At 37.1% G+C, this 23,582-nt stretch overlaps 1 long non-coding RNA gene across 1 annotated transcript; it reads left to right on the top strand.

Annotated features, from left to right (window-relative positions):
• The first annotated feature begins 263 nt into the window (after nt 1–263).
• On the top strand, nt 264–21,968 carry LOC309845771. The gene is made up of 3 exons (XR_014301505.1): nt 264–500; nt 16,297–16,341; nt 21,148–21,968. It is a non-coding gene; the product is annotated as an uncharacterized lncRNA (long non-coding RNA).
• Nucleotides 21,969–23,582: the final 1,614 nt, after the last annotated feature.

The following is a 23,582-nucleotide window of genomic DNA, read 5'->3' on the forward strand; positions in this document are numbered from 1 at the left end:
ATCATTCTTTCTATGAATTGAAGTTTCACATTATCCATCTTGATCCTTTATTCTAAGCAATGTTATCTCCTTTCTTTATACCTCAGGACTTTTGTCTTCCCTAAAGATTTATCTTGTTTAAAAATGCATGTTCCTTCATGCCTTTTTTTTGTTAATGAGGTATTAAACTTTATTACAAGGCACACAAGGGTATTGAATTTGAAGCTTTGTTTTTGAGGAAGTAGGAACAAGTGACTCACCTCACCTTAATCCTGCACTTAGTAATATAAGGTGTGCATACAGAAGCGAGGAAGCCACGAGGAAGCCAAAATCAGAGGCCCCTGTTCCTCTTACGGGCAGTTTCCTTCCCTAGAACCACGTATGGACTGGTATCAGCACTGTGACATCTGTGTTTTTTGAAGGAGAAGTGAAGAAAGAAGAGAAATACATTGAACCAAATCCAGAAGAAGCAGAAATAGAATCCCAGGTCCATCTACACAGTCCCCCAGTGTTTGGACCAGGTAAGCATCCTTTATAGTTCTTTCTTAGTTTATCTTTAGGCTAAAGCAGGATCTGATTGTCAGCTGGGTCTTCCGGCCCTCAGGGCATGGAGGGGAGGGAGGGGAGAGAACAGAGAACTTTCTCTTTTTAGGAATACTTCCAAACTCCCAGCGGAGCTGGCTCAGCGGAATCTGCAGACCTCCTTACCTACACTCGCCCTGCCTTTACAGCCATTCTGCACGTCACTCCCACACTAATCTTCTAAAGTAGAGCTTTTATCATGTCACTCTCCTGCTCAGGAACCTGTAGTGGATGAGAATAATAGTATTAATGCCTCACATTAGCATAGAGTCTTCCCATTTACCAAGTGCTCTCACATATGTTATCTCATTTCCTCCTAACAGCAATCTCTGAGTACTTATTAGATCAAACCCAAACTCCTCACCCGTAGCACAGTCTTACCACTTGCTTGACTTGTGGTTAGCTGTCTTCCTCTGACTTTTCCTGAAGAAAGCCTTCCTTCCGTCTCTCATTCCCTCCCAGAGAGCATTTATTTTCACCTTCAAGAGTTGCCATTTATAGATGCCCCTGCCCTCTCTGCCTGAAATTAATTGCTCCAGCCTCCTTCTGCCTCCCTACGAAAGTAGGAGGAAATGCCAGTGGCGGGGGAATCCTGGTGTCTGAGAACAGTCTGGGGACAATCCCACCCTTCCTGGTCTCACGTTATGAAGTCTGTACTTGGACATATTAGGCAGTTTCTTCCCACTCGTGAGGAGTGACCCATTGTTAGCGAATCTGTGTTTGGTATATCAGCCTTCTGACCCACATCTACATGTCATGTGATTTTTTGGCTCAGTTTGCTTGCAGACGCAAAGTAGACAATGATGATACCCACCTAGGCTTCCCTCAACTGCCTTATATGGCTCTGAAAAGTCAGAATCCCATCATTAGAAACTATGGTATATCCATTAACAGAAAATTCTGTAGAAGTATTTTCTCAGTTTACTTTGACTTGACTTCCCTTTCTTTTTTGGGAAAGCTTTAAAATTGTCCACAGGACATAAACTATTCTCTTAAAACTGAAAGACTAACGGGGGTAGGAGTAAGTAATGCAGACGTTCTTCTCCTCTGTAGCCTTCACTGTCCTATAAAGATGTTCCATTTCTCTTTTTTTTTTTTTTTTTTTTTTTTCTCAGTCTCTCTGACAGCTGGGTGTTAGGTCAGATGCAAGCCAAAGCCAAGACTTTTTTCTCTATAAAATTTTAGCCACAATATTAACTTCTGAGACCTTTATGAAATGATCTGTAATGGGATTGTACTCTTCTCTGATTTTTCAAATCCAGTGTTAAAACTTCATGAAAATAGATGTGTAAGGGCCCAAAGTTAACAAATACTCTTCATCCCAGCCTCTTTATGGAAAAGACTTTTCTTTTTTTCTATTTTTTTTGTCACCCTCTTTACCAATCTCTAAGTTCTCCTTTTTCTCTCTCCTTTCCTCCCCTCTTTCTTCTTTTCTCTCTTGTATTGTTTCTTCCCCCCCTCTTCCTTTTCTTCTTGATAGTAATTTATTAATTCTAATAATTATCATTTGGCCATAATTTAAACAGATCTCAAATCTGAAAAGAAAACTTCTGGAGAATAAAGTCAATTTTTTTTCTTTTTTAAAGAAATTTGTTTATTTATTTATTTACCTATTATTGCTATATCCAACATGGGGCTTTAACTCGTGACCCTGAGATCAGGAGTTGGATGTTCTACTGACTGAGCCAGCCAGGTACCCATAAGATTTATTTTTTCATCCAGATGCCCCTATTCATCAACACACCCAAGCAGAAAGGTCATTATTGGCAAATGCCCACAACTGGCCGTCAGCTGACAAGGAAAAAGACTGCCCCCACCATGGCCTCCTCTCTACTTCCAATCACTGCTCTTACGTTGCTATCTCTGCTCAGCAACCTGATTTGTCCCCTTCAACCTTACCAGCAGAACTATTTCATTGCCTATTATTCAGCATAAAATCTATTCTTTCAAACCCTACTGTCATAACATGGCAGAGGAAAAAGAGCAAACAGTTATCCTTACAAAAACAAAAATCTAACCTAGCTTTAAGCCGTGGAAATTGATAGCCCCACTCCATTCCCTCCTTCATCCTAATTTCTATGGTTCCCTTTACACCCAAACAATAAACACAGCCACACCTGCTCTATTCCATATCATGAGATATACACCCTTCACTTTCAGCTATGCCTCTACTGACCTTGGTGTCTTACCTAGGGGTGTGCCCTAAACCTGAACCCCGAAGGTTATTGAACCCCTTGATTACCAAGCCCTTCCCAGACTGAAGACTTTGATTTATGCATTTACCATCAAAATTTAGCATTAGAAAGTCAAGATGATCCCCAGGGGATTGCTTGGGCACTGATCCCCACTGTACACTGTAGCCCAATCCCCTCTTAATAATCAGGGTCAATAACACCTGCCCAGTTGAGACTCCTTCCTTGTCTGATATTCCCTTGACTCTGAAGGGCCCAGGTGGCAGCTGAAGAAAATGATATACCACTTCCTTCTGGCCTCTCTGGTTTATGATGAAAGAGTAGGTTAGATGATTAGATAGATTTAGATAATTAGATAGATTAGATAATTAGCTTTTTTTTCTTTATTTCTAGTTTTCAGAAGTTTATGATGTGTCTTGGTGTGGATTACTTTGAGTTTATTCTAGTTGGGATTTACTCAGCTCTTGAACCTTTAAGTTCATGTTTTTTGATAAATTTGAGAGATTTTTAGCTATTATTTTGAGTATTTTTCAAAAGCCCTACCCTTTTCCAGCTCTCCTTCTAGATGCTGATGACATATATGTGAGAATATTTTTATATTACCATAGGTTACAAAATATGTGTTCTTCTCCATTTTAAAATCTCCTTTCTTTGCTGTTCAGACTGAGAAAGTTCTATTATAATGTGTTTTTCTTCTCTCCCCCGACCCGTTCTGCTTCTGAGCCACCCATGGAGTTTTTTATGCCAGTTTATTTTTCAGTTACAAGATTTTCATTTATTTTTGTATCTTCTGCTTTTTTTTTTTTTTTTTTTACTATTTTCTATTTCTTTAGCAACACTTTTTTTTTCATTTTTTAAAGACATGTTTACAATAGCTTGCTGAAATATCTTGTAATGACTACTTTAAATTCTTTCTCAGATAAATTTAATATCCCTGTCACGTCAGTGTTGATGTCCCTTAACTCTCTTTTTCCACTCAGGTTGAAATGTTCCTGCTTCTTGTTATGCTGAGTGATTTTAAACTGGTATCTGAACATCTTGTATGTTATAAGACTCTGATGTTTATCTAAAACTTTTGTTTTTGTCTGGTTTCTTTTGACAATGCTCCTGTAGAAAGAGAGGTCATGCCATCTTCTTACTACCAGCTGGGGATAGAAATCCAGGTTCCCCACCTGGACATCACAGGGTATGCATGTGGTGGGAAGGAGGGCCTTGCATTAGCCTGGGGTAGTCCTGAAGAGTCTGGACTCCCCACTAGGACTTCTTTGACACTAACGTAGAGCAAGAGAAGGGGCACCTCATTCTCCTGGATACGTGTGGGGCATCCACAGGAAGGTTTCTGACCATGGCTGAGACAATTCCCTGACTCTAATTGGTGGAACATAGGTTTCTTAATAATTATAAATGTAATATAGCCCCTTTCTTTCTGAAGATGATTAACTCAAATTACTCAAATACTCAACTAATTTTTAAATATTTCCTTCTTCAATATAAACTGTGATTTTTCTTCAGTAAGTCCATGAAGATAGGTGAAAAAATGACCAGAAAATTTAAAAAGACATATATGTTATGAAGATGACTCTTCACGGGCATAAATGTTAGTATCTCGAAATAGCCTTAATGAGTTAGCATTTTTTCTCAGGAAGGACAATGATGGAAGCATGAGGACATGTGTAACCATGACAATAATATTTATGCAGTTGCCTATTAAACATTAAATTATCTATTTTTATTTAAAATATCCTTGTTTATCATTTGAGATCAAAATAATGCCCCCTCAAAATAATGCCCCAAATTTAAAGGTATGAAAATATACTATATCCCATTTGTTAAAATATAAAGAGCATGTATCCCACACAAGACACACTCAAATTACCACATCAAGTAATTGAAAAAACAATCTAAGTACTAAAATGTGTGCTGGAAAGTGTGAACATACTAAGTACCAATTAGAGGATCTGAATTCTAGTCTCCACCTTCCTCTAAAATGTGTGATGACATTGCTAAAACTGTTTCTTGGTCTGAAAAAAGAAGAGCTTGGATTAAGAGTCAATGCCATTGCTAAGGAAACATTAAAAAAGAAAAACAAAACTGGGGGCATCAAATTGCCTGATTTCAAGCTTACTACAAAACTGTGATCACCAAGACAGCATGGTACTGGCACAAAAAGAAACACACACTCCAGTGGAACAGGGTTGAGAGCCCAAATATAGACCCTCAACTCTATGGTCAAGTAATCTTCAACAAAGCAGGGGAAAATATACGGTGGAAAAAAGACAGTCTCTTCAATAAATGGTGCTGGGAAAATTGGACAGCTACATGTAGAAGAATGAAACTCGACCATTCTCTTACACCATACACAAAGATAAACTCAAAATGGATAAAAGACCTCAATGTGAGGCAGGCATCTATCAAAATCCTAGAGGAGAATGTAGGCAGTAATCTGTTCAACATCGGCCATGGCAAATTTTTTCAAGATATGTCTCCAAAGGCAAAGGAAACAAAAGCGAAAATGAACTTTTAGGACTTCATCAAGATTAAAAGCTTCTGCACAGCAAAGGAAACAGTCAACAAAGCAAAGAGGTAACCCACAGAATGGGAGAAGATATTCGCAAATGACACTATAGACAAAGGGCAGATATCCAAAATGTATAAAGAACTCAAACTCAACACACACAAAACAGATAACCGTGTCAAAAAATGTGCAGAAGATATGAACAGACACTTCTCCAAAGAAGAAGATATACAATGGCTAACAGACACATTAAAAAATGTTCCTCATCATTAGCCATCAGGGAGATTCAAATCAAAACCACACTGAGATACCACTTACACCAGTTAGAATGGCCAAAATTAACAAGACAGTAAACAACGTGTGGTGGAGAGGATGTGGAAAAAGGGGAACCCTCTTACACTGTTGGTGGGAATGCAAGTTGGTGCAGCCTCTTTGGAAAACAGTGTGGAGACTCCTTAAGCAATTAAATAAAGAGCTTCCCTATGACCCTGCATTTGCACTACTGGGTATTTACCTCAAAGATACTGATGTAGTGAAAAGAAGGGCCATCTGTACCCCAATGTTCATAGCAGCAGTGGCCACTGTGGAAAGAACCAAGATGCCTTTCAACAGACAAATGGATAAAGAAGATATGGTCCATATATACAATGGAGTATTATGCCTCCATCGGAGAGGATGAATACCCAACTTTTGTTATCAACATGGATGGGACTGGAAGAGATTATGCTGAGTGAAGTAAGTCAAGCAGAGAGAGTCAATTATCATGTGGTTTCACTTACTTGTGGAGCATAAGGAATAACATGGAAGACATTGAGTGAAGGAGAAGAGAAGTGAATTGGGGGAAATCAGAGGGGGAGATGAACCATGAGAGACAGTGGACTCTGAGAAACAAACTGAGGGTTTGGAGGGAAGGGCCGTGGGGTGTTGGGTGAGCCTGGTGGTGTGTATTATGGGGGACATGTATTGCATGGAGCACTGGGTGTGGTGCATAAACAATGAATACTGGAACACTGAAAAGAAATAAAATAAAATAAAATAAAATAAAATAAAATAAAATAAAATAAAATAAAATAAAATGAAAAAAAGAGAATGAGAGAGTTGATGCCAGATACAACTCTAATATTTCAGATATCAGAGTTAGGATAAAATGATTACACTTAAATATGTTAGTGGAACTTCATTCACTGCAACTATGTAACTGTGGTATATAGAATTAGACATTGATTTCAGAATAAAAAAATGTTTTGTATTACAAGAATATGGAGTCATTTGCTTCATTTTTTGGTCAGTTCCTTTAGTTAATATATTAGTTAGGGCTATCCAAAGAAACAACAATGGGTGATGATAGATAGACAGATGATAGATCAATAGATAGATAATAGATGAGAGATAGATAGATAGATAGATAGATAGATAAAATTGGCTCACATGATTGTGGAGGCTGGCAAGCCCAAAATCCATAGAGCAGGCAGGTGGCTATAGGTGTAGAAGTTCAGACACAGTTTCCAAGTAACATTCTTGAAGCAGAAATGCTTCTTCTCCCAAAAATCTCAGTGGCTGCTCTTAAAGCCCTCAACCAATTACATAAGGCCCACACCTACAGTATCCAGGGTAAACTCCTTTTTATTTAAAGTCAATTAAATAATGTAAATGTTCATCTCTTCTACCTTCACAGCAATATCTGTACTAGTGTTTGACCAAAGAACTGGCCCCATAGCTTAGCCACGTTGACACCTCAAATTAACCACCACAGTGATCATGTGTGCTCACTACAGTACCTGTTATCTAGTACTTAAAATACCTCACAAGTTATTCTTGGTGCTGTGAATGGGTAGTCTCATGTAATTCTCAATGTAATCTCATTAATTACCTTGTTATTTCCACTTGAGACATGAGCAAATTGATTCCCCCCAAAAAAAAATTTTGTCTTAGGTCATAAAGCCAATAAATGATACAGTTGGGTCTGAAATTTAGGCTTATCTGACTAAAAAATGTGACAAAGTGAACACCGCAGAAAGAGGTTAGAACATTCAGATTTGGATAATTTCTTTCCCAGTAGCTCGCTTTTGAACTTGAAGGATGTAACAGTATTATTTTCTGCATATCTATAATGAACAGTTTGAATTGGACATTCTCTAAAAATATTCTGTGATTTTACTTTGATACTGTGCACATGGTACCTGCTTTTCTTTTCAAATACATTATTATCTTTTAAAGGGTAGACATTTCATCAGAGTTTGGGTTGGGTTGTTCTCTTGAGCCGCATAATGAACATTTTGTGCTGGCTGATTATTCAATTACAACAGAGAAGAGACAAACCATTATGAGAAATTATGAATCTACACATTGGAAGGAAATCCTGTGATTTTGTTTTGCCCATCAGCCTTTCCATCTGTACTTATGTTATAATGAAACAAAATACAATTTAATGAATAGAAAGCCACGTGAACTGAAGAAAACAGTAAGCATGGCTGATGCCAGATGGTGAATTTTGCAGAGTTTCACTCAACACTTTTTTTTCTCCCTAGGTGTCTTGGCCCAGTATCTTCTTACCTCGGAAACAGAAAACAAGTTTTTAACACCATTATGTCCTGCTGAGCCAATGCGGTTATGAAAGAGCAGGCTGGGTTCTTTTTGTCTCATACATCAACTACAACATTGTCGGCTAAGTTCCATTTGCAGAATCTTTATTACTGCTGATGATGTCAGAGAAAAGGAACATAGCTTGATTAATAGATTGCAGGTGGAATTTACAACACTGGCAGGTGAAAATGATCTTTTGATTTATAAACTGAGGATATTCAATTTAAAAGTCACTGAGAGTGAATAATATGTTCAAAACCCACCAGATCACTTTAGAAATCAATTCTCTATTTATAATTACAATTTAAATGCTGTTAAAAAGCTCCTTTCTTTGCTGTTTTGCATGTATTTTTTTTTTTTTCACTATGTTAGAATCATTCGTTTTCCTGAGTGGAATCATTATGGAGGATTCTTCCACAAGGACCTCCTCTGGCCTTTGTGAGTAACTTACTCTTTTTCCAAGACAATACAGTACTTGTGTATGTGCACACAGTAGATCCACAGACTCAAACAACACATGCATAGAATGTGAAAATCTGCAAGATTATCTATTATCATCCAAAATATGAGCAATGACAGTAATGTTTATACTTACAATACTCATTTCCTCAGAACTTATATTTTTTGAGGTTAAAGAAAACAGCTTCCGATTTTTACCATTCTCCTCTACTGCTTCTTTAATCAGAAAGAGTTGAATGCTTTATTTTCTAATGTCAATCTTGATTCTAGGAGATCTGAATAAAGCTGGACTTTTTTCTTATTTACAGCAGAGACAGCTAGGATTTGGCAGAGCACACCTGCTTGGACTGAAGGTCATTCAGTTGTTTGCACATCTTATTATACCACTACCCTTTAAATAGGCATCCAAATGGAAAGGCACCTGATAAGTCCCCCCCACAACACACACACAGGAAAATGCAGCAAGAATAAAAGTGGCATTTTTTAAAAAAATTCCTGGCTACCGTAATATCAACATGCTATTAAAAGTATAAGAAACACACTGAAAGATATTAGTTAATAGGCTCCTGGGTGACTCAGTCAGTTAAGCATCTGCCTTCAGCTCAGGTCATGATCCTGGAATCCTGGGATCAACGCCTGCATCAGGCTACCGGCTCAGCAGGGAGTCTGCTTTTCCCTCTGCCCCTCCTCCCTGCTCCTGTGGGCACGCTCCCTCACCCAAAAATAAATAACAACTTAAGGGAAATGTATTGGTTAAAATATTTGTACAAAGTACAGTCTTTTCTAATTTTACCCTAATGTGGTTTTCTTTGCTGGCTCTGTAACAACCCTCCTCCGATTTTGGAGTGGTGGAGATGATTTTCATTCATCCTCATTCTTTTGCTCAACTGACATTTTAAATATATAAATGCTCAACTTACCCATAATGGAGTGAAATTTTATACACAGTATATACTGCAGAAGGTCAACTATCAGAAGATACAGAGAAAGCTCGATAGCAGCACCAGCTTCTGCGTTAGAGATAACCTAACATTCAGGATTCTCCGTATTATTATGTGACATTAATACGTTAATGTCTACATTAATTTCTTTAAATGTAGTTGCTTGTGTCCTTGGATTTACCCTAAACAAGTGTTTAGCACCTCAGATCTTTAGATAGAATCACTGATAACATCTGCTAGAGCTCGGATTATTTTTTCACTATGAGTCTCCATGGTTTCTCTACACTTAATATACAATATTTTTAAAGAAAATCTATCCAAAAATAAATATCCCAAATTTATCTAAATTTCTGGTCAATTCATAGGTCAAAAGCCAGTTGGTGATAGAGTAGATATGTCTCTTAGTCAACAGATATAGGTGTGAAGGAAATTTAAGTTTATGTTCTATTTTCTCAATTTAATAACTTAATGATGTGAAGGAAACTTAAGTTTATGTTCTATTTTCTCAATTTAATAACTTAATGGTTAGTGAGAACACTAATCTTGGTCTCTGGGGCAAGGGATGGGGAGGTTGTCTCTGATTTCTGATGTCTCAGGTTTTGTCAAGTCTTGGAGTGGCTTGTGTATTGTCAAGGAATTAAGGGACACAAAGCCAGATGATCTTCAAGTTATTCATTTGCAAGTCAGAACAGACATAAACCATCAATTAAGCATGCCTTGTGTCTTTGGCATTGTAGCTAAAATGTCATCACCATACCCAAATTTACCCGTATTGTTTTCCTACCTTATCTGTAGGAGTTTTATAGTTTTGTGTTTTGTATTTAGGTCTGTGATCCATTTTGAGTTCATTTTTGTGAGTTTAGATTTAAGTCCATGATCCATTTTGAGTATATTTTGTTCATTTGTGAGACTAGGTCTATGTCTAGTTTGCTTAAAAGACTGTCTTTTCTCCATTACGTTATCACTGTCCTTGCCAAAGGTCAGTTGACTATGTTAAAGATATGATAAAAGGGATTTCTACACTGGCTGGAAGGAAGAAATCTGTGCTTAAAGAAAGAGATTTCTTTCAATATTAAGATTTGACAATTTAATTGACTAGTAAGATTGATATTAGTATTTCTTCAAATTGTTTGTTTTCAAATGTATTGTTAAAAGTGTCCATCCAATGAAAGTAAGCACGTCTCTGCTCTCTCCAGGGAATATTAATCCAAGGAAACTTGGATTGCAGGTTTTCCTATTTCTTGCTCTTACACACCTTCCCAAGGTCTTCTAGTAAAATTCACTTTAGGAGATTAATGGCAGTATATTTTCAAGACATCTATAGTGCAGAATTAGCTTCTATAATGGCACTTATGTACCATGCTCATAAAATTCAACGCTCCAAACTCTACTTCATATCCTTTGGTGGCCTCTATATTGTCCACTAAAATTATTTCCTAACGGATAAATTCTTTTTTGACACTAAACTTATCAAAAGACTTAAAAAGCTTCTTAAGAGTAAAGCAGGGCTCCCAGGAAGGCATTTCCTTGTTTTTAAATTGTTCTGCATGTTTTACAGTAAAAAAATGTAAACATATGAATCAGAGATAATTATCAAAACAGAATTGTCTAAAAACCTAAGCGTATAGACAACTTTATGATTTTTGTAAGACCTCCTTTTATAGGTGGCTGTTTCATCTTAAAATGCATAGAATCATTTTTCAAGTAAACATGAATACATAGTAAATTCTTAGAGGTGCTAAGCATCTTAGCAGTGTACTTTATCTTTTGTTTTTAAATTATTATTCACTCAAGGGGCACCTGGGTGGCTCAGTGGGTTAAAGCCTCTGCCTTCAGCTCAGGTCATGATCCCAGGGTCCTGGGATCGAGCCCCACATAGGGCTCTCTGCTCATTGGGGAGCCTGTTTCCCTTCCTCTCTCTCTGCCTGCCTTTCTGCCTACTTGTGATCTCTGTCTGTCAAATAAATAAATAAATAAATAAAATCTTTTTATAAACAAATAAATAAATGAATTATTATTCACTCAAAAGATATCCATTCAAAGTCCAAGAATGTAACTTAAAGTAGGGGGTGTGAGGTAAGGGAGGCTGTAGAATACTTTTGATTGAACTGAGTTTGCCTTCTTCAGGTACTTTTTCCAATATTTGCTCCACTTAAAATACGATTCCATCTACCACTGCCAGCTTGATCCTGAATGGGCAGGACTTGAGCACTGGCAGCCATGCTACACTATATTGGCTACTATCTGCTCTAGGTTCTTCTTTCCTCTCTAAAGCGTACCAGCAATTGAAAAAAGTTACCAGCCTCCACTCAAACTCTTGTCTGCTCACGTTTCAATCATCCCTGATCTGCCCAAGTACAGCTTCCTTTTATGACTGCACATCTGCATTTTCTCCATGGGAGAAAAGTTATCTTGGACATTGTTCTGGGTGAATTTTACAATAATATATTGATAATTTGCAGTTGCAATACTATGTTTGAGAAACCTATACTTTGTCATTGGGTCGTTTGGCACTCCCTTCCCACTGGTCAATAGGATTTTGGCCCATTAACCTTTAGCTGGAGCGAGAAGAGCTGAAGACTAAACACAACAGTAGGTTCCATGATCATCAATATTTCAGAACAAGAGAAAGAGCTGTCACTGCAGGATTCAGCACAGCACTCACTCTGCTGGGCCTGAGCGAAGACTTAGCACAACGTCATAATTAAGTAACGATCAAGGAAAGGCCACACCGCATGCTCCAATTTGATACGTATGAAAGCAAGTGTGGAATGCGATGGAAACATTCAATCACAAAACACAATCCTGAATGTCCCGAACTCCTTCAGAATTGCTAAACAAGTTCTAATAGTACAATACACCCAGAGAGATCATCAATATTCAGAATTTAAATATTTCTCATGCTCCATATACTATGTAGCAGAGCTAGAGAATTGATTAACTGTCCACTCAATATATATATTTAAGGAGTTTCTTTTAATTATAAGGAGAACCATATTACTAATAATTTCACTTTAAATTTAAGCATATGATTAATGTAAGAATCACAAGTAATGGCAACTCATTTAACAAAAGTAAAAAGTATTGATTGTTTCATTGCGAACTCTACTTGAATCTATTTGGTGATACTCAAAAAAAGGAAATTGTCTCTGCTTTCGAAGTATTTAGAATCTAGTGCAGGAAAAAATGTAGACAGAACTTAAAATGGAACTAGAAAACATCTGTAAAGCATTAGGCCACGAGGGTTAATACAATTCACTAATATGAAAAAAAGAGAAGGAAGAAGTGGTCAGAGTAGGTAGTGGAACATATGGTTATGGGTTGCAAAGCATTTTGGTATTAAGGACTGTATGCGCTCCTCTCTCTTCATGCAGAACTAGTTGAGGGCAGAAATCAAACACTTTACCAGCAGGTGACACCACATTGAGTCAGTTTAATGGAAACTACAAGGCCTTTTGAACCAAAACTCAAGAGCAAGCTTGAGCGAAATTCTTGCACTGAAGACAGCAAAGTTGAGCACTTTGCAAACCAAATAGAAAAGAATGCTATGGGGGACCCTTTCTCTCACAGTGACCTTAATCTTTTTGGTGTCCCTTTCATGACCTGTCTTGTCCCCTCTGCCATTCCAGTTGACTATTCAACTTAGACCTGTCTCCTCCTAATTTCTGTTTTGCAGCTCCTGCTTCAAGACATTGGACCACTAACAGAAGTCCTTTAGGGTGGCTGCAGGCTGTGGAAGCTCTTGGGAGAGTCTTTTTATAACTGCGGCCCTGTCAAAGGGATTGAACTTTAACTTGACTAAAGTTTCCCACAGTATAATGTAGGCTTCAGAACGAATCAACCGAGAAGTCTCTGTGTAGGTGTGTTTTCTGGGCTGTAAGTGGATATAGTATATGTATAAAGTGTCTATGAAGAAGCTTCTGGAAATTATATAAAAATGTTTACCTTCAGCAGAATGATATCAGAAAACTTTGAGCTTCTGAGCTGAAAATTTACAGAAATAATTTAAAATTGTTCTATATTTGCTAGCAAAAAAAAAAATTACTAGCAAAAAGGTAAATCAATATTGGAACCTGTACTTTCTTCGGCATGGTAATTACTATCATTTTCTTACAATATGAGTAGTTAATCTATTCTCATCAAGTTATAGATTAATATTCTCTCAAGATTTACAATTAAAGTTGCCCCCAAACTTGGGATATGAACAAACTCAAGTCCTGATGGACAGCGCTTTTCACATTCCACATATTTTTATATAAAAGCTATGGACTATCTTTGATGATGCTCCTGTCCCTGACTTCAAAAAGGCTAAAAACCTAATTTCAGTAAGAGCAGTATTAGAGAAGAAGACCTGGTCGCCTTTCAACAAAACTTTTCTGGCGATTTTCTTGTTAGGACTCCTTATGTTTTTGGTCTTAGCATTACCTTCTTATTAACTAAGAGTCATGCCTTTATTTGATACACAGAAATATAAAAGTGGGGGGAATGCAGAGAGAGGCACTGTGAGAGATGGCGGGGGGGATCGTCTATTTTTTGTGTATCAGACTCTTCAGACATTTACTTATAACTATTGGATTTTTATTTCGTACTGAACTTTCTTCTTTCAGGAACATTTAGAAGGAGAAAAAAAATTTGCATTGGAATATTCAGGTTTACTCTTTTCTTAAAATGCTTTCATCAGAACTGTTTTGTCTAAGTTTACCATCTGAAAGATACTCTCAGTCTATATTCAATATACAAAGAAAATTGTCTTTACATTTTAATATCATTGAATCATGTTTAGTTACCCTGACTCCTTTTTAAAAACACAGCTATATTCCTTCATTTTTCAAACATTTTTATGATTGTATACTGAATATTATCTGAGAAAATCAAACAGTGCTAATAATACCATGTTCTTTATTTAAAGTGCAGATGAAATTTCCTCCATATAAATCTTATGTAAGGGGTGCCCGAGTGGCCCAGTGGGTTAAAGATTCTGCCTTCAGTGCGGGTCATGATCCTGGGGTCCTGGGATCGAGCCCTGCATCGGGCTCTCTGCTTGTCAGGGAGCCTGCTTCCCCTCCTCTCTCTCTACTTGCCTCTCTGCCTACTTGTGATCTCTGTCTGTCAAACAAATAAATAAAATCTTTAAAAAAAATTTTTTTTAAATCTTATGTAAGTGCTCATAATATATTCTATTTCTTTTCTATTTTGGGGATAAAGATACAAACCACAACATCCTCATCTACAAAAACTAAATTCCATTTTATAATATTTACATGAAAATTAAGTGATACCACATATGTCTTGAATAATTTGCAATATATTGAGCAGTTTTATATACTTTCTAGTAATTTTAAGTGACATAAGATGCAAATAGATTGTTTTAAGATAAAATATAGAAAATTTGGTTCATAAAAGAAATTGCCAAATATCACAGAGGGGTCCACCCCAAATATAGATATGTCATATTGTAATAGACATAACTGGGCATGAAAATATTTAGAAATGTTATTCATTTTGTCTATTTACAGCAACACTACATTAATCTAGAGGGGGAAAACCTCATTTAAAAATATTTAACTTTTATTGACGCCTGGGTGACTCACTCAGCCAAGCCTCTGCCTTCGGCTCAGGTCATGATCCCAGGATCCTGGGATCGAGCCCCACATCGGGCTCCCTGATCAGCGAGGAGCCTGCTTCTCCCTCTCCCTGCTGCTCCCTCAGCCTGTGCTCTCTCTCTCTCTCTGACAACTAAATAAATAAATCATTTTTTAAAAGATTTTATTTATTTAGTTGACAGAGATCACAAGTAGGCAGAGAGGCAGGCAGAGAGAGAGGAGGACGCAGGCTTCCCACTGAGCAGAGAGCCCGATATGGGGCCCGATCCCAGGACCCTGAGATCATGACCTGAGCCGAAGGCAGAGGTTTAACCCACTGAGCCACTCAGGCACCCCTAAATAAATAAAATCTCTAAAAGTGAATAAAATAAATAAAAATATTTAATTTTTAGTGATACTTACAGGGATAAAATTCCAAACGTCTAGTTGCTTCAAGTTAAACATTCGAATTAGACAAATTTCACTTAATATAGAAATAATGTTTCATGTCACTGAGATTCGTTATCAACACCAGCATACTTTAACATATATGGAGCTTCTGATCTCAAAAGCTCAGGCATGTAAACAGGGCACAGACTATAATCTTTCTTTATTTCACCAAGGGGGCTCAGAGATGAGGGGTTGCTTTCATAGGAGTAGGAGAGGGAGAAGTTGGAAAGAGAGCAATGTCATCAGTATCCATAGACTTCCCTCAATTTATGTCTTGGAAGTTCCATTCAATGTCACTTATTGATCCTTTAAAATCTTCCTACAAAAGGAAAATATTTATGAACACAATATCCCCCTCCACATCTACATTATCTATATTTTTATAAAAAAGAAAGTGCACATGGTTTTAAGGTATGCAGCTAGAAGTTCTTGTTTGTGAACAGGCAGGTCTGCTTATTACCAAACGTGCTCGGTCCAGAAATTAGTATTCATGTTTATATTTCTCTTTCCATTAATCTGAATACTCAACAAGATTTCATAGTTGCTTTCAGCATGTTTTTTTTCCCCTCTGTGAGTGCTATATTTCTTAAGATACATAATCAGATGAAAGGCTTTGAGATAAAACACAAAAAAGTTGAAGTATTTGTTACAGTTTTGCTATTGTTGCATTTTAATTCCTATCAAATCAATTACATTTTCCAGACCCAGAATAGAGAAGTCTGCACCTGCTGGTGATTGAAAGGACAGTACACTTGTTACACTGATATGGATAAGTTTTCCTTCCTCTCTCTCCAACCCTCACAGCAATCATTAACAATGAAGCCTCCATCACAATGGGCTGTCAGTGCCTTCCCCTCTATTAGAAGAAAAATATACCGCCCATCTCCAGAGAGAATAGGTAATACAAGCTGAAAAATGTAGCAAAGCAAAGCAAGGCATTCCTTCAAGTTATTTTACCTAATTCCATTTGACATCTGGAAGAAAGTAATATTCATTTTATCTTTCTATCATAGATACTGGATGTGAACAATCAAGGCAATGTATTCTGGACTTATCAGGTAATACGACAAGGCCATAAAAAGCTTTCTTTTGTGACTATGATTCAGTCTGACAGGTTTTATTGGTGGTGGTGGTGATCTTGGAAATGTTGGCATTGATTTGAGAAGAATTTCCCAAGTTTTGTAGGATTTTGCAAGTTAGAACCCATTATGCAACCGTAGGTGTTAAAACCCTCAAACCCAGGTGTTAAAAATGTTTAAATGTTACTGGTATAGAATAAAAAAACTAACATTTAAGTTATTAGTACTTTTGTTCTCTCTCTTTATTATTAACATCAAGAAATTTTTTTTTAAATTATTTTTCAGATGTCAGTTGGGAGTGGTCAGGAAAAAATCAGATTAAATATAATGTTACTAACTGCTATTCCCTGGAAATTATAATATAACTCACATTAGAGACATAATATTAATTCCTCTTAGTTGAAGAAAATGTGCCCAATAGTGAAACAAGTAACCATACAAAGATGTGTATTCCTTGCTATGAAAAATACTCAGAGATTAGATGACCACTCTCCAAAAATGTTCTAATAAAAAAAAGGGAATTTTTAAAGTAAAATAATAGGTGAACCAATTTACCCTAAACTCTCTCCCTCCCTTGTCATTCTATGCTTCTATAAAAAAAATAACATGATGTTAAAGACTCAATCTGGTCAGGATTACTCCAAGGCACTGAGCGTCTCCAGGAAGAAATGTTTAATATAGAGAAACAACTCCTATCAAGCACTTATAGGACTCATTTAAAATTCACACAAACGTAGGAGTTAAACCTCTCCCAACAGTTAACAGAGAAGGCAGTTTGCACAAAGTCACACAGTGACGTGGAGTTCAGATCCCAACCCTTTACACCGAGGCACTCTGCCCTTAGTGTTTAAAATACTCTATGTACTCTTCTAATTATTTCTGAAATATGTGATTCTAACCCCATTCAGGAATATTACTGTTGAACCTCTGGAGACAAATTCATCTAGAATTTTCTCAGGCAGCCTGCCAAAGACTTAAAATGTCAATGTGCGGGTGAAGCTTCTGGCTCAGTTTATCTTAGTGAGTCTCTGAACAGGTAGGGTTCGATGGTTACGCAGGAAACTCCAGAAGTGGTTCCCAAAGACCTAAAGAAGGCTTTGGAAATAGTCACATGAGCATTTCTAGACTCCTGCTGTGAAAGAATTCATTAGATCAGGAAAAAAAGCTTCCCAACATCGTCTCAGAGGAATTAAGTGTATTTTGCCGCAGTTGTCCAAATAGCTCTGCAGGAGTCTAGACAGAGGCTGACTGTCACCCACGAGGCTGGTTTTAATGAGATCGCAGCCTGATTCAAATCTTTCTCACTTAAAAATTATCAGAATTTTTTTTTTTGTTTTTGGCTAGGATTTTTGGATTCAACTAGATTAATATTATTGTTCATTTTCTTTCTCATTTTATAATATGTGAATTTATGCAAAACAGCATTCTGTTTACACAGCATGTTACCGCATATTCAGTTTTAAGCTAAGGTAAATTCTATGCCTTATGTTTTTTTCTCAAAAGTCTCCTTAAATTTCTACACCTTATAATACATTTTCCATGCTCCTGCTCAAAGAGGCCTGGTCCCTACGGCTCACTGTCTGCTCATCATCTGATAATCTAGGCCGTCTCCCACCTCTGCACGGTATAGAGATGCTGTTTCTTTTTTTTTTTTTTTTTTAATATTTTATTTATTTATTTGACAGACAGGGTCACAAGTAGGCAGAGAGGCAGGCAGAGAGAGAGGGAGAAGCAGGCTCCCTGCCAAGCAGAGAGCCCGATGCGGGGCTCGATCCCAGGACCCTGAGATCATGACCTGAGCCGAAGGCAGAGGCTTTAACCCACTGAGCCACCCAGGCGCCCCGAGCTGCTGTTTCTTATAAGGCTGTGTGGCTTGGCAACCCACCAAGTCATATTTATTTATAATTGTTTTTCCTCCCTCACTCACTCATAAAGCCCTGGGACTGCAAGTCCTTGGTATTGGAATGCTACTTTTGCCTTCACCTCTAATTTCTAAAAGACGTTGTCCAAACTGATTTCATTACCCTTCTTGGCTTGTAACACTGCTTAAAACAAAGAAAGGCAAACATACAAGTTTAATCAGGAGAAATATTTTTCTATTTTATTGCTAATACAATTTTCATATTTCTTTTTTTAAAAAAAGATTTTATTTATTTATTTGACAGAGATCACTCCAAGCAGGCAGAGAGGCAGGCAGATAGAGAGGGGAGAAGCAGGCTCCCTGCAGAGCAGAGAGCCCCATGTGGGGCTCAATCCCAGGACCTTGGGATCATGACCTGAGCCGTAGGCAGAGGCTTTAACCCACTGAGCCACCCAGGCGCCCCCAATTTTCATATTTCTAAGTGAAATTTGAGCACTGCATAAACATCTAGCCATAATGTACATTTTCTTGCTGTCTTGATTAAAATGTAATGCAATGGCGTCTACTCCATATTTAATTAATCACCAGAATTTACAAAACAGACTTTCTAATCTGAGGGAGAAGATGTCAAACTCTTAAAATTTTTTTTCCATTTTATTTCTCTATGTAGGTGGCCACTTCTACTTGAAAACCAAAAAAATGCCACTGCCAGAAAATTTACTTTACTGGTACTTTAAGAACAACAATTTAATTTTATGTAAGCACTTTCCTTTCTCTTCTTTCCATATCTTCATTTTAGCTCACTTTGACATAAAGCTAAATACTCTTTCATCACGAAGGCAGTAAAAAGGTTAAATTTAAAGGAAGAGGAAGAAAAAAAAAGAAGTCAGCACTTTGCCACGGCCCAATCTCAGGTTCTACTCCACTAATTTGTTTCACCATTTTCATTTTGAAATATTCCAAACACCCCAAAATAGACAGACTCATAAAATGAACACCAAGGAACCAATCATTCTCCTCTGCCCAATCCTGATATCAGGCAAACCTTCTACAGATTTTTAAAATCAATAAAACATTATTCAAGGAGTTGGCCCCTCCCTATGTCATTTGTCTGAGGAGTCAGATATTCGATCTTAGACAGGTTTGTGCCGTTGCTACGGTATCTTTATATGTAACTCAGAACACAAGGAAGGTCTACACAATGACTTCCACGTGCATTGTTTTATTTAATCTTTAGAAAATCTTCTGCATTCTAGTTATTATTTTTCTTAGTTTGCAGATAAGGCCAAGCTAAGGCTGACAGAGTTTAAGGAATTCCCACGAACCCAGAGTGGCAAAAATAGAATCAAATGAAAGTCTTTTGCAGAGACTATTACTGTGTCCTACTTATTGCCTGTTTTTATGTAAGTATCAGAAAGCTTTAAGATTTTTCAGATGTCTCCTGAAAAGTAGAACTCCTTTTAAAAGGTAGATAATATTACAAAATGGGTTTATACTTATCCAGCAGAGTCACTCTCTGTTTTTAAAGTAAGTTTTCTGTGGGGTTCAAGTTGAAAATCCTTCAGAATCCTCAACTGCTTTCCACAAAACTGGTTCCTAAGTACGGGATGGAGAGAGAGAGAAAGATGTAGTGGGGAGAGAGGAGAGAAAAAAAGAGAAAGAGATGGAGGGGAAGGCAGCCGAGAGAGAACGAGGGAACTAGGGAGGGAGACAGAACTGTTTTGTTACTAACAGCAAGATGAGAACATCAGTCAATTTCTCTCAGTGTAGTGAGAACTATATAATAAATTCAAGTGTCCCATATTAGAGATGGGCTATTTTATACTCTGCCCATTTTGCCTCAGAGTGTGGAGTCTCAAATGCACAACATGAAACAGTCACAGCTGTTATTTCCACTATTTCAGAAACTACAACCCTAAAATAAATCCCACACTTAATTAGCAATTCAAATTCTGCATAAAATATTTCTATGCTCCAATTTTTTTCAGCTGATAAAAATTCAGGTTTTTTAATAAAAAGGAAGGCAACTAAAATGTTCTAAGTCCAAGGAGAATGCAGGAATAAAATTGATTTTAATTGTAATTTTTCCCCTAAAGGAAAAAACATTTTCCTCATGTAAAGTATGTTTAGGGATCACTAAAATTTTTGCAATTGCTTAACAGATGCCTGGCACCTTCACAAAAGAGAAAAAAGTGGGTTTGGGGGCGGGGGCAAGTTTTGAAACTGTCAAAAGTATACGCTGTAAACTATGAAAACATGAAACTTACCACTGCTGTTAATTCCATACATGAGAGAATATTCTCCAACACAGAGACAGAGCATATGTAAGTGTATATAGATATTTAAGTTCTCCCATTAGTATTGGCTGAGTCAGCCAAGGTATCTTCAAGACCTTTTCCTTTCCTTGTTTCTGTTCACTTTATGTCCTAAATCCAGAAGAAGACAAAGTCCCACATGGGATTTTTGGTCAGGAAGTTTCAGAACAGTCACTCCAAAGGTTTCTTACTTCACTAATCCTACAAGTACATGTGTTGGGGGAGGCATTTGCCACATTATCAATTAGTGCTCACAGTAGCCATGAGTGGCTCAGGTTTCATGGTCACTGAGTGCTAAAATAGTAAAGAGGTAGTTGAAACTCTCCATTGACCGAATTATCATCCCTGGGGCAGTCTTTTTTTACTGCCTACATTAGTTTCTTGTCATCATTTACAGCAAAATTCAGATGACAACCCTGCTGCTTCTTAAACTTTTTCCAATTATATGGCCCTAAGTGTTCTGATGGACTTGGGTTCTGTTCAGATCTTTCCTGAGTGTTAGGAATGGTGGACTACAAGTAAAAATGGAACGGGTCAGATGGTGTGTGTTGAATGAAGTTATGTCTTTACTGAGTTTTCCACTTAATCATTATTTTCTTTATTTTCCAGATAAAAATGGAACACCTCAAAAGCAATGGTCCTGTCCCCTCTGAGAGAACTGCAGGATCGTTCCTAACTGGCCGGATAAGACTGCCTCCTGTTTCTTGAGAATTATGCATGCTTACATGTTGTCACAAAACAATTGGAAACTTCCAGGATCTCTAGAAACCACAACAATTTGGCATAGTCATGTAGCCAACTGTGCAGTCATCTACTCAGCCTCATGTACTATGTCCAGTGTCTATTCCTTGGGGTTGACCAGTTGTCTTCCAGGGTATCCATTGTTAGTGACTATCTTTTTAAAAAATAACTTGGCCAGGTTCATGCCATTATACTTTCTGTCTACTATATACCCAATGGACAATTAATTTCATGGCATATACATGGGCAAAGAAAAAACAACAATGAAGAGCAGAAATCAGAATCAAATTAAAGATTAAATTAGTGGTAGCTTTCCAGTATGAAATCCCACATTAATGGAATATTTTGGAAACAGGGTGTCAGTTAACTAACATATCTTATGCAACAGGAAAAGTGAAAGCTGAGTAAGTTTTGGAGGATAAATGAATGACAAGATGCACCAGCCAGATGGCTGTCATTCAAAGTTGTCATTCATAAGCAGCTGATATTCTGAGACAAAAAGCATGGTATAATGCAGTTTTACTGGGGACAAGTAGAGTGATTCATATGTATGTAACTTAAATGCCTTTCAAGGAATTTTCCAGAAAATTTATAGTAATAAATTATATATTTGAATAAGCTTAAAACTTCAGTAATAAAAATGTATTTGTCTATGCATCCAACTAAATAAATCTTAAATATTTAAGGGCTATTGGTTTTTGGAGGGAGTCAAAAAATTAATGTGATAGATCTCATTATTATCAGTTCAGTTCTGATCCTGTCAGAAGTAGCTGTAGAATTCTCATATCTTGTTTTTAAAGATTTATCCATTTATTTTAGAGAAAGCATGTATGACTAAGAGTTGGGGGAGGGGAAGAAGAAGAGAATCTTCAAGCAGACTCTGCGCTGTGTGAGGAGCTCAACGTGGGGCTTGATCTCACTACCCTGAGATCATGACCTGAGCCGAAACCAAGAGTTGAAGGCTTAATGGACCAAGACAACCAGATGCCCTGAATTCTCATACCTTGATCCCCAAAAGGAGACCATAGCTTTGTTATTTTGTTCTATTCTGAATGACATAGAAATGTCCTATTTACTATCCTAATTCCCACCATCTGCAGCAATGAGATGCCATTTATAAAAATTTTACAATCCTAGGGAAAATTATACCATCATATATAAAATACATTTGTCTTTGTTACAACTGTACAAAGAGTTGTAATTGCTCCTATTTTTGTAAATGTATTCTGTTGTATTTTGAGAACTTTTATATTGGATATAATTCTAACATCACTAACATGGCTTTCTAAAATTCATATTGAAGAAAATGCAGCTTTGCCTAAAGATGTCTTTTTTTGCAGGTGTAAAGTATGAACTAAATTATGAATAACTATAGCCCAGTGAAAGAAAGCACCTTTAATATGTTACTAAAGCATAAGAGGAAAAGCATTCTCTGCAGCCTCCATAATATTAACAAAGAAGCTAAAATGTTTAAAATCTGCCTCAAATTTTTTTGTAAGTCTTAATGATGCCAATTCTCAGTTTCTAATACAAACATCTCCATCATTATGCAAGTAATTTAGTAGATTTTCATCTAAGTGGTCATATTTGTTCCTTCAGATCTCAGGTTGCCTCTTTCCTTGTCCCACTTGGTCGCGCACATGCCTCACCATCCACTGACTCTAACTGTTCGGCCTCTCTTACACTGGTCTTACACTGGACCCACAGCCCCTTCCAAGGTGGCATCAGAGCTGGGGCCTGCTGAGAACAATTTTTTTTTTTTTCTGATCCTAAATCCTATTAATTTTGGGCATGCATCTAGACATAGAACAATTTCCTGCAACTCTGAAAAGACACAGCACCATAAAAGGAAATGAGCATATTGTCCAAAGAAATACAGAGCATATTTATGAAGTGAAATAGTTCTTCAGGAAGCATATGAAATAGGAACCTGGTTAGGCAGCACTATAATGAGGGTACGTGCTATGTTTCAATATTAAGTATCATCTTAATTGAGATACATTAATCATTTCAGAAACTACCTTTCTCTTCATTTTTTAAAAGCTTTTTATTTTGAAATAATTCTAGATTCACAGGAAGCTGCAACAAAAGTAGCAGAGACCCGTGAATCCTCAGCCAGGTCCCCCTAATGTTAAGAAGTTTACATAACTGTCGTACAATAATTACTAGAAACCAGGAAATTTGTGCCAATTCAATACTCCTTTGTAGTCTACGGGATCTTACTCAGATTTCAGCAATTTTTCCATGCAATCCCTAGTATGTGTGTAGAATCCTACACAGTTTAATCACATGTATATGCTTAT

The sequence above is a fragment of the Mustela nivalis genome, assembly GCF_964662115.1.
Source record: "Mustela nivalis genome assembly, chromosome: 12".
NCBI lineage: Eukaryota > Metazoa > Chordata > Mammalia > Carnivora > Mustelidae > Mustela > Mustela nivalis.